The 11,954-nt window shown below is 44.4% G+C and overlaps 2 protein-coding genes across 2 annotated transcripts in view; one reads left to right on the top strand and one right to left on the bottom strand.

The window, feature by feature from the left end:
- LOC112866298 (GTPase IMAP family member 7-like) overlaps positions 1-11,954 on the top strand; it is a 155,400-nt gene that overhangs the window by 20,400 nt on the left and 123,046 nt on the right. The gene's annotated exons all lie outside the window — the stretch shown is intronic.
- Positions 1-11,954, bottom strand: part of LOC147582963 (GTPase IMAP family member 1-like) — a 142,595-nt gene that overhangs the window by 42,879 nt on the left and 87,762 nt on the right. The window lies entirely within an intron of this gene.

The raw sequence follows: 11,954 nt of genomic DNA, 5'->3' as shown, positions 1-11,954 counted from the left end.
AGGTGGGCCAGCGAGTGGTGCCTTTGCGTTGTTTCCACTGTGCAACCCACCCCCTGCTTGGGACTGTGCTGATCCTTTCCGAAGGTCGCTGTGGCACCACGTCTTGTTCCCGGGAGGGGCTGTAACCTCAGTGAAGGGCAGTTTAGACTTCTGAGGCCTGTTCTCAGTTTTGGCCCTGCCCACTACTCTTATATCCAGTTGCCATTTGCTTTTTGGGTGTTCTCCTAGAAAATGGCCTCTTGAGAGTCTCCTTCCCCAGGAATCAGGGAGCAATCCTTGACTGGACATCAGTGTGGACAGGGCCACCAATGTGGTCCTATCTGCCATCTCCTCATTCCTAAAGAAAAAGAGGTCTTTTCAGCTATTAAAGATCAGACAGCAGGAAGAGGATGGAATTTTCATAGGAGACTTAGTCTGGCCTCAAGTTGATATCTCTGACCCAAGTGTCTGTTTCTCCTCTCAGGAGGTCATGAGAGAGGAAAATAGCCAGACAATTTGTGGAGAGAAGGCTACAACAGCGTATGGTGCTATGTGCCCTGGACCTGGTTTGTTCTGGAATCAACTCTGCGATCTTGCCCAACTCACAGTTTCTGGAGACAATTCTCCCCGTGTGTAGTGAGGGCTTTCACTTAATCTGAAGCTAATGCTCTGGGGCCTGATTTTTAGCCAGTCTTGCCAGTTCATTCTCTCTAGTGAAGATACCTAACCCATGGCCCTCCACCTTATCCCCCCACATGCTATCCAGCTTTATTGAGATATAATTGAAATATACCACTGTAATTTTAAAGGGTGCAATGTGTTGATTTGATACACTCTATATTGCAAAATAATTGTCACCACAGTATTATTAGCTAACACCTGCATCACATCACATATTTACCATTACTCTTGTTTTGAGTGAGAACATTTAAGCTCATCTACTCTCTTGTAACTATTAAGGTATGATACACTGGGATGAGCTATAGTCACTCTGCTGCACGTTAGATCCCCACAACTTAATCATCTTATAACTGGGACTTTGTACTCTTTGACCAATGTCTCCCCACCCCCCCCATCCCCCAGCCCCTGGTCACCACCGTTCTACTCTCCATTTCTATCAGTTTGGCTTTTTAAAATTCCACATAAAAGTGATATCATACAGTATTTGTTTTTCTCTGTTCGACATGTTTCACTTACGATAATGCCCTCAAGTTCGACCCTGTTGTTGCAAATGACAAGATATTCCTCTCTCTTTTCACAGAACTCTCTCTCTCTCTCTCTCTCTCTCTATATATATATATATATATATATATATATATACACACACACACACACACCCATAGATGGACCCTTAGGTTGCTTCCACATCTTGGGTACTGTGAGCAATGCTGTAGGGAGCTTGTGAGTGCAGATCTTTCTTTGAGATCTTGCTTTCATTTCTTTTGGATAAATACCCAGAAGTGGGATTGCTGGATCAAATGTAATTCTACCTATAATTTTTGGAGGACCGTCCATACTGTTTTCCACAGTGGCTGCACCAATTTGCGTCCCATGCACAGAGCACAAGGCTTCCCTTTTCTCCACATCCTCCCTAACACTTGTTACCTCTTGTCTTCTTGATGATAGTCATTCTAACAGGTGTGAGGCGATACCTCATTGTGGTTTTGATTTGCATTTCCCCTGATGATGGTGATACCGAGCACATCTCCATGCACCTATGTGCCACCTGGATGTCCTCTTTGGGAAAATGCCTGTTTGGTTCCTCTGTCCTTTTTAAATAAATTGCTCGGATTTTGCTATTAATTTTATGAGTTCTTTATGTATTTTGGGTATTAACCCTTTACCAAATATATGATTTGCAAATACTTTCTCCCATTCAGTGGGCTGCCTTTTTGTATTGTTGATGGTTTCCTTTGCCAGGCAGAAGCGTATTAGTTGGATGTAATCTCACTTGTTCATTTTATCTGTCGCTGCCTTTGCTTTTGTGGTCAAATCCAAAAAATTATTGCCAAGACTGATGTAAAGGAGCTTATCCCTGTTATACTCTAGGATTTCAAGTCTCTGAGATTTATTGAGGCTCATTTTATGGCCTATTGGTCATATTTAGGAGAACGTTCTCTGTGTACCTGAACAGAATGCATAATCTACTTCATTGGGTAAAGTGCTGTAATGTTAGGTCTAGCTGGTTTATCTGTGGGTCACATCTTCTGTTTCTGTTTTGACCTTCTGATTAGCTGTGGTACGCATTGGTCAGCGTGGACATTGAAGTCTACAGCTTGTTGTTGAAGTGTCTATTTCTCCTTGACGCCTGTTATTTTTTGCATCCTGTGTTTTGGGGCTCAATTGTGAAGTTCATGTGTGTTTATAATTATTACATCTTCAAATTCACTGAATCTTTGTTCTAGCCATTCAAATGTATCGTTGAGCTCCACTAGTCAAATTTTCATTTCAGTCATACTTTTCCGCTGCAGAATTTCTATTTTGTTGTTTAAAAAAGCGATTTCTGTATTCTTATGGACACACAGACAACAGCAAATCAAGGCCTAGAAAGGCAGGAAGAGAATAGTATCCAGATTCACTACACCATGTTCCCTAAAATACCCAGTTTTTAACAAGAACTGTAAGATGTACAACGAAACAGGAAGGTGTGACCCATATACTGGAAAACTCAGGCCACAGGAATTGCCTGGCAGAGGCCCTGGATGTTGGATTCAAAGACAGGGCTTCCAAAGAGCAGTTCTAAGCATGTTGAAAGAACTGAAGGAAATCAGTGTGAAAACTCCCACCACTGGTACCATACTTGATGAAAGGCTGAGAGCTTTGCCCCTGTGATCAGAGATAAGACAAGGATATCTGCTCTGGCGCTTCACTGCAACTTTGTGCAGGGGGTTTGCGTGTTTGGCTGGACTCTCCTGGTGAAGTCTGCTTCCTCTGCAGGGTGAAACCTCTGGTGTCTCTCCTCAGAGGGTGCAGCCTGGGCCTGCACAGTCCCAGGAGGTGACAGTTGTCTTAGCCCCAGTGTGTGTGTCTTTCCCTAACCACTCTGCCTGTCCGCACTATACCCGGTGGTTAAACCTATTGACCGCCAGCTGATTCCTCCCAAGATACTGTTCTCTTGCTGGAAGGCTGAGGGGACAGGGAGCCCCACCTTTGGCCATGCCTCCCAGAATGCAGTTTCCTTCCAGAGGAGCTGAGTGTGAGTTGGAAGGGAGGAAGCAGCTTATGGTCAAGTGTCACAGACTCACTGTTCTTACTACTATTTAGTAGACCTTTTTTTTTTTTTTTGAAATTGGTCTTTCTTCGTTTGCTGAATGCCCTTAGAACAACTAAGAGACTTTAATATATTTTTGAAAATATATACCTTGTACCACTTATGGCTGTCCCACCAGTACTAGGTCTGTAGGGTTCCTCCAGGACATATGGAAGCCTGTCCTAGTTTTGGGTCAAACTCTGGCCACATTGCCAACTCCCGTCTTCTTCCTTCCTGCTGGCTGCCTGGAGTTTGCCTCGTTTTGTCTTCCCCTTGTGGTGTCTTATTATAGTTAAACGAAACAGCGCCAAAAGGCAGCCAGGCAGCAGTTACCACTGTCTTACAGACAGCCGTCTTTATATGGAGTACCGCTGTCCTACTAACTGCAAATATGGTGAACTTGCAGAGGGTGAGAGAGACGCTGGTCTCTCCCTGTATTTCCAAAGAGTCGTTTATATTCTTTAACAGCTTGGACATGAGTCATTTCAGTGCAACTTTCACGTTCTATATCTTCCTGATAAATAAATAATAGTCGAAATAATAAGGCAGCTCGGCTGTTTGTTAGTTATTTCTGTTTTGAGTGAAAAATTTTTTAAAAGTTAGGGGGACCTGGGGGGCTCATTTGGTTGAACATCCAACTCATGGTTTCACCTCAGAACGATGATCTCATGGTTCTTGAATCAAGCCCTGCGCCGGGTTCTGTGCTGGCAGGGAGTCTGCTTGGGATCCTCTCTCTCCCTCTTTATCTGTCCCCCCCTAGTCACTCTCTCTCTCTCAGAATTAATAAATAAACTTCAATCAATCAATCAATCAATCATTCAATGAACAAACAACCAGTAGAAATATTGGTCAAAATTTTGGAAGTTAGCAGCATCCGTGTGCACCTGTTCTAATAAAGAGCAGAACTGACTTGTTCAGCCCACGTCAGGGTCAAAAGATCTAGCTATTGTGCTTGCTTTGAATGGGTCCTGGTTGGAGATTCCCAGGAAGACATCCACCTCATCCTCAGGCCAGCACTAGTCTGGGGAGAGACGGGAAAAGCTACCTGTGCAGAGTCCAGTTAGACCTCCATGGTGGGGTTCCTCCTTGGCCCAGCCTTCCTGCCCCAGTCCCTTTGGGCACAAGAGCAGCCACAAATGAGAAGACATGAACCTGTGACCTTGCCTTTGTGGCCTGATGAGGAAGACAGACTTGGGAGAATTGAGGCAGGAAAGTGCCGGGGCTGAAGTAAGATGTATGTTTTTCTATGCGTGAGTGAATTTACGAGAAATCACCCTGTTGCCCATTTCTTGAAAATGCAAGGGACTGTGGGAAACAATAACAGAAAAAACTGTGCTGTGATATGGTGCCATAAATATAACAGTCTTTCCTTTATCCCTCGTTAAAGATTTACTTACGGTGTTTATCATTTGTAATAAAACACTTGAGACACTCCACAAAGATGTGAGTGAAGCAATAAAAGATGTCAAGTTGAAACCAAAATGTCAAGTTGAAACCAAAAGAAAGAAACGAAGGTAACAGCAGAAACCGTGCCAACTTTGTTGTAAATCCCAGAGAGGGCAGATCACTGAAGGCTGTTGGCTGGTCCTGGCAGCCTGTGAGTTCTTTCCCTGACCCCCTTTCTCCCAAACCGCCTCTTCCACCGTTGGTACTGAGGAATGGCTAAGAATCCAGCGGCCATCCAAGCAAAGGCTGTGGGGTTTGGAGGTGTGGGACTGGAAAGTCTAGGCGGATGAGTGAGGAAGGATGCTGTGTGTGTGGAGAGTAGCAGAGAACTCGGGGTGAAACATGCCTTTGCTTCTTGTGTTCATGGCTGTTGGTGCTGGCTGGTAAATAAAGGTGATGTCCATAACCATCTGTAAGTGTCCATTACTCTGATGGCCCAGGGATGCCAAAGCCCTGGGGAAAGAAGTTCCATACTCGTATTCACACCTGGGTCCTCCAGCCAGGAGTCTTGGGACTCGGCCCTCCTCAGGGTCTCCATTTGGGGGCCACAGGCCCCTGTTCCACCTGGAGATGTATACCTACAGCCAACCAACACCTGAGAGGTTGTGTGGGTATGTGAGCCCAGGCTCATGAATCATGCCGGGGCGGGGGGGAGAGTCTTGGGATTCCTCCTCATTGGGAGAGGCCCCGATAGTCTCGCATGATGCTATTCTGTAGGAGGCATTGTATTGAGACAATCTAGGACTTCTTATCCATAAAGATACTGGGGCACATGGGGATTGTGGTTTTTTGGGTCTGTTTGTGTTTGGGTTTTTCCAAGCCATAGATCTTGATCATGGCAGAATCAGGCGCACACACTTTTCCTCTGAATGATTTTTATATATTAAGGAGACATTTTTGCTGACTAAGAGAAAATAGTCCTTTTTTGCGGTGTTGGTGTTCTGTAAGAGTGAGGGATGGATTGTAGCTGCTGGGACCAGGGCCTGCTTTTACCTCTGGCCCCCCAGCTCATGGTGCCCTGACAGTCTGCCTGTTTGCCTTCAGATTTCAGGAGGCCTTAACCACGCTCCCAGGCCTTAAATTCCTGTGTGTCTCTTTAAAAGAAACAATTGTTAGGTTTTGTTTTGGTGTTGTATAATTGTTTCCAAAAAGAAAATTCTTCAGAGGACTGAAATCTAAGTTCTGAGAAAGCCCCAAGCTCTCTCTCATCAGGGAGACTGGGGGTCCAACTGGGCCAGAAATGTGGCGGGAATGAGGAAGAATGTAGTCTAGAAGATTTGCCCTGTTCACACCGTGCCACAGAAGGGGAGACCTTTGGGTTTCTCAGAGGATGGGACAAGAAAGCAGGCAGGGGCAAGGTGGAGGGGACATACTGGGCGCCTAGCACTGCACGACAGGTCGTCCAAACTGCAGTTGAAACAGCTGAGACATGGATTGTGTGGTAGCTCCTGGAGTCCAAAGTCAAGATGCCAGCAGAGGCGTGTGCTCTCTGAAGCCTCAAGGGGGGGAATTTACTTGCTTCTTCCTGGGCTCTGCTGGCAGCTGGCCATCTTGGTGCTCCTTGGCTGGCAGAGGGGCCACCACTTTCCTTCCTCACCCATTTCATTAGAAGCAGCAAGGAGAAACCAGGCCACATCTTTCACATTGTTCTCAGAATTCTCCTCAGCTAAATATTCAAGTTCATCACTTACATGGTCTACTCTCCACCCAGCAGCCCACCTCAGTTTAGCCCACTTCCCTGCCCCCTGCCCCCTGCCATTTTATAGCAAGTGCCATCGTCCCTCCAATGTCCAGCAGCGTGGTCCCCACCTCTCTCTGGGACCTCATCAGAAAGTGACCTGGATGCTCATCCGACCACCGACATCCTCTTAGGCCTTCCTTTTTATCATGTACCTCAGAATTCTTCGAGCCTCCATGCATTACTCAATATCAAAACGACTCCTACATTTTAGGTAATTACCAGAGCAGGACCCTACTTCTTGTCCTTAAAATCTATATTAGTTCCCCCAGGAGCTGCTGTAACAAATGACCACAAACTGTTGCTTAAAGAGCAGAAACTTACTGTCTCATTGTTATGGCTACTGTCTCACTGGCACAGGCTACAAGTGCCAAACCGAGACGTTCCCAGGGCCATACTCTCCATGAAGTCTCTGGGGAAGGATCCTTCTTTGCTGCTTCTAATCTTCTGGTGCTGGCTGTTGTGCTTTGTTCTTTGCCTTCTAGGTGCTTCACTCCAATCTCTGCCTCTTTTGTCACATGGTGCTCTCTGTGTGTATCTGTGTGTAAACTTCCCTCACTGTGAATGAAACGATTCCAGGCATCGGAGTAGGGCTCAACCTTAACTTCATGACATGACCTCACAGAGACCGTGCTCCAAAGTAGGTCACATTCTCAGGTACCAGGAGTTAGGACTGCTTTAGAGGACACAATTCAACCTAGGATGGATGGTAAGAGAGGGACAGTGTGTGCAGTGTGAGGGTACAGTACCCCTGATCTCTTCCTCTTCAGTCCTCGTTGCAGTTACCAGGTTAAACCCATTGGGATAGTTTTCTTAGGTCTCTGCTTCTTGGAAATCTTCTACTGCCTAGGGCTTAGAATCCACATTCCTTGGCCTGGTATTCAACAGTCATTATAATCAGTCTCAACTCCTCTTCCAAGAATGAGATTCTTCTAGATATCATTGTTCCCATTAATATCCATTTTATACTTTTGTAAGGAATGAAGGTGATAATGATATGGAGGTCAGTGCCTGGGACACAGTAGGCCCTCAGTAATTGCTGGTAATGATTCCTGCACTCTAAATTATTAGCTGTTCTCTGCCTGTGTCCAGTGTTATTTCCACCTCCAAGGCTTGAATCATGCTATTTCTCCCTCTCTTTCTTATCTGCAGTTTTCAAAAAAAGCAAACTCATGACTCCTGGGCAAGTATAAACACATCAAAGATTTGGCTCAACTCATGGCTTAACTAGAGAACCAGTTTGATTCTATAATCGGTTCAAAGTTCCTTTGGGTGGCTCAATCAGTTAAGCGTCTGACTCTTGATCTCAGTTCAGGTCTTGACCTTAGGGTGTTGAGTTTGGGCTCCATGCTGGGTGTGAAACCTAGTTAAAAACAAACAAATAAGCAAAGAATAAAACAAAAAACACAAACAAACAGAAACACAAAGTTCATTTTGAAATCAAGGGTTGATGTGTTCAAGAGAGTAGTAACATGTAATTTTTGAGTTGTATATTCCACCAGACAGAAAATTCGCTGAGTATCTCCAAGGCAGAGATGTGCAAAAATTCTCTCTGTCCTTAAAGTGTTGTAAAATATCACAGCTGGTCATCAAGCACAGCACCACACAGAAGAGAATACTCCAGTAATCTCTCTTGCCTATTTCTAAGTTTTGGATCATTTTCATAGTATTCTCTACTTTGTGATCATAAACAGTCTCCAACAAGTATTGTTGATCCTAGAAATTGTTTTTACTATGCATGGCCTGATTATTTACACAGATGCAGCAAGAATCATAATTAACCGGAAAAGCCTCCTTGAGTTTGCTCGGGAAATCTAGAGCCTAATCATATTAAGCAACTATCAATTCCAAAGGATAAACTTCTTTTGGAAATTTTCAAATGAGTTTTGAATCAGACCTTTCAAAGCCCCTGCTATTCTTCTATCCTGGGAGAAGGAAACCAATGTCCAAACACTTTCTCCAATAAACTTTGCATGCTGTACCCATAAATCTCAGTGAATTTCCCTCTTCCTGAGGTCGCCAAAATTTGCCTGGGTTTCTGAACTACCAGGGAGTGGACTTCCTTATTACCTGAGAGTCTGGGATCCTGGAAGCCAGACATCATATTAGTTTTCTTATGAAGGTTTTGGAGACATTAGCTCCACATGTAACAGCAACAATTGCTCCTTAGCAGTGGTCTGATGGTCTTTGATTAAACAACAGTGACTCTCAGATATCACACTGTACATATGGCCTTGCTGCAGAATCGATTTTTCCATTGGTATCTTTGAAACAAGAGGACAGATTTTTATTAAACCTAAGCAAATGGTTCTATCATCATGAAAGTGAATGAAACTCAGTAGAAGCATTTGTTTCTCAATTTTGAGGGTAGGTGAAGATGAGGTAATGTTTAAAGATGGTTGTTGTGGGTTTACAAATACACAGTCTACTAATTCGTTTAAGGAGAAAGAAATAAGGTTTCCACACATAGCCATACAAGTAGAACATCAAACAGAATGCCATCAATATTCCAAACAAATAACCACAATGGCACATCTTGAATCCGTTCACTCAATCCTATGTCATTACTACTTACTCTGTTGGATCTTGAGACAGTCGTCTGATTTCATGAGGTACATATGCTTCCAGACTGAGAGTGCCAGTAGTCCTGGCTTTGCTCACTGGCAGAGTCTGAGCATTGAGTCAGTGCTGCCATCTTGCAAACCTGCTCTGAAGAGTCTCTTTGAGGCAACAGTAGTTCAGAGCACGTCCTACAGTTTTTCTCCTGAAGCTCCAAGACTGTGACCCTCTGGTGAAGACACAAATTCTGAGTGGTCACTTTTGGCAGATCTTTGGAGAAGCCTTAGGAGGGAGCAGAGACCTGTTTGAGAACAGGACTGAATGGTTGTGGTTCATAACCGAATATAACATCGTGGAAGTCAGTAAAAGGCTCTTTGGGGGGCATGGTCCTTATTTCATGAGGGTTTGGTCAATGTTTCCTCTGAGGGATTCAGCCCCAAGTGCACTGTCACACCTAACACCTATATCTCTTTTGTGACACGGCTGCCATGAGCCTGCAAGAGGCAGCTCTTCTTGCACATCTGTGGAGCCAGAAGACAATTTCATTGAAGACATGTGAGTGCAGGGGTATAGATAATCCAGATCCCTTATCCTGGTAGACAGGCTGTGGAGGTGCTGAGTCTTCCTTTTCATGCAGTGCCCTTTGGGGGTGGAGTGAGTGGGGAGAAACTAGGAAACCTTGAGTGATATCCACTTAAAAGAGGTTGTTACAAAGTAGAAGTGACTAGTTTTATTTGGCACCAAGAGGGAAGGCTCCAGAATCCCTAACCCCCAACATGATGATATTTAGGGATAAGGTAAGTGGGTTTCCATGAGTTCATGAATCTGGGGTCCTCTTGACGGGATTAGTGCCCTTGTAAGAAGAGATAGCAGAGAGTTGCTTCCTCGCTCCATCATGTATTGACACGGTGAGACGGCGCCATCCACAAATCAGGAGGTGAGCCTTCCCCAGGGAAACAAGTTGGCTGGCACATTGGGCTTGGGCTGTCCAGTCTGCAGAACTGTGAGAAATGAATTCCTGTTGTTCCTGCTCCCAGGCTGTGGTATTATGTTTATGCAAGCTGATTAAGACAGCATCTCTGATGTGTAGGTGAGCCTTAAAGGGTAATCTATGAGACTAGCCTAGAGGGTTCTATTACTACTTCTAACTAATACCTATTGATCACTATGGTTTGAGTACCACTTCATGTGTACAAATTTATCTGGTGTCACAATGACCGTCTGAAGTAAGTATTCCATTTTAAGGATTAGGGGAGTGAGTTGCAGAGAGGGTAACTCACCCAAATGTGGCACGCTGAATGGTGGCCCCTGAAAGATGGCCACACTTTAATCCCCAGAGCCTGTGAATGTTACCTTATTCCATAAGCATCTTTGCAGATGTGATTAAGTTAATGACTTTGAGATGGGGAGATTATTCCGGATTATCTGGGTGGGCCCCAGATGTAATCAGAAGGGTCCTTCTAAGGAGAGGCAAGAAGATAATGTGATGAAGGCAGCAGAGATTGGTGTGATATGGCCCCAAGCCCGGGACAGCTGGCAGCTTCTAGAAGATGTAAGAGGCAAGGGATGGATTCTCTCCTGGAGCCTCCAGAAAGAACCAGCTCTGCAGGACCTTGATTTTATCTCCATAAGTCTAATTCCATGCTCTTCTCCTTCATAACTGTAGAAGATGAAGTGTATATTGTTTTCAGCTACTAATGTTTTGGGAATTTGTTATGGAGGCAATAGGAAACGGATCCACCAAGGTTCCAAAGACGATATGTAGAAGAAACTGGACAATGGGGGAACGATTCTTTTAAACTACAGTTAGTATTTCTGCAGTATTTTAATAAGTTGAGTTTTGAGATTATCTAGATCTGAGCAGCAGAAAACACCCTGAGCCCCACAAGAAGACTCCTATAGAATTCAAAGAATCTCTCTTAATGACCCCACACTTTTTGAAAATTCATTATATCCACATTTCTGTGTGTGTGTGAAATGGAAAGAATCAAAGGAAAACATAGAAAAGGAAGCTGTGGCTTTGTCCACATTTATCTCTCTGCTTCTGACTATGTGGAAGGAGCAAGATCCTGGGTGGAAAGTTCTGTTTCCAGGGTTGCAGGAGGAGACAAGCGGTGGAGAGGCCTGTGGCTCACAGCATAGGTGCAAGTGGAAGGAAGCCCTCAATGATCAGGAGCGTGGCTAAGTGAACAATTCAGATATGGGGCTACACTGCTTCTATCCAGAATCTTGTAGAAGGAAATCACTCCTAACTTAGGGCTCAGGATGGGACTGATGGGGGCCACATGCTCCTTTTTGACCAAGGATCACAAGGCTGTTACCATTTGAGACCCGCATCTGATTTCTTGTGGCATCCATGGATTCTGTGTCAACTAGTCTCCTGTTCCCTCTAGGGAACTTAACAGCGTACCTGAGCATAATACCTGGAGAAGCAATTAGCTGACCATGAAAACATCCAAGGACAAGTTTCACTCAAGGAATATGTAGCTTGAAATGAAACTAGGAAATGGTAGAGATATTTTGAGCAGGAAATATGATTCTAGCTCTCCTCTAGACTTTTATGTATGCAGCCTCATCAAGACCAAGTTGATGGGTATGTGACCTGTGCCGTTGCACAGGGCCCTGTACTTAGAAGGATTTACTGTTCTATTGATGTCATCTTGAAATTCTTAATTTTCTTTTTTGTTTTTGACAAAGGGCCTGGCATATTCCTTTTGTGCCAGACTTTGCAAATTACATAGCTGGTCCTAGTCTGCGTCTTTATTGCAAGTTGGAAAACAGTTACCTGGGGCCCTCCGGTCATTAGCACCAATAACTGGTCTAATGATATGGACCAATAATATAGTATTAATACAATAATTTCCAAATCTAGCTGCTTCCCTCTATGGGTTGCCACCCCATTGTCCACTACTTCCTGCCACATTTAGTTCTCTTAGTACCCACCTTCAAGTGTGAGCATCAACTAATCCCATGTCTCAATGT

The sequence above is a fragment of the Puma concolor genome, chromosome A2 (genome assembly GCF_028749965.1).
Source record: "Puma concolor isolate L17-30 chromosome A2, mPumCon1.1.hap2, whole genome shotgun sequence".
Classification (NCBI taxonomy): Eukaryota; Metazoa; Chordata; class Mammalia; order Carnivora; family Felidae; genus Puma; species Puma concolor.
The sequence above is the reverse complement of the archived record's forward strand: the minus strand, read 5'-3'. Positions and strand labels throughout refer to the sequence as shown.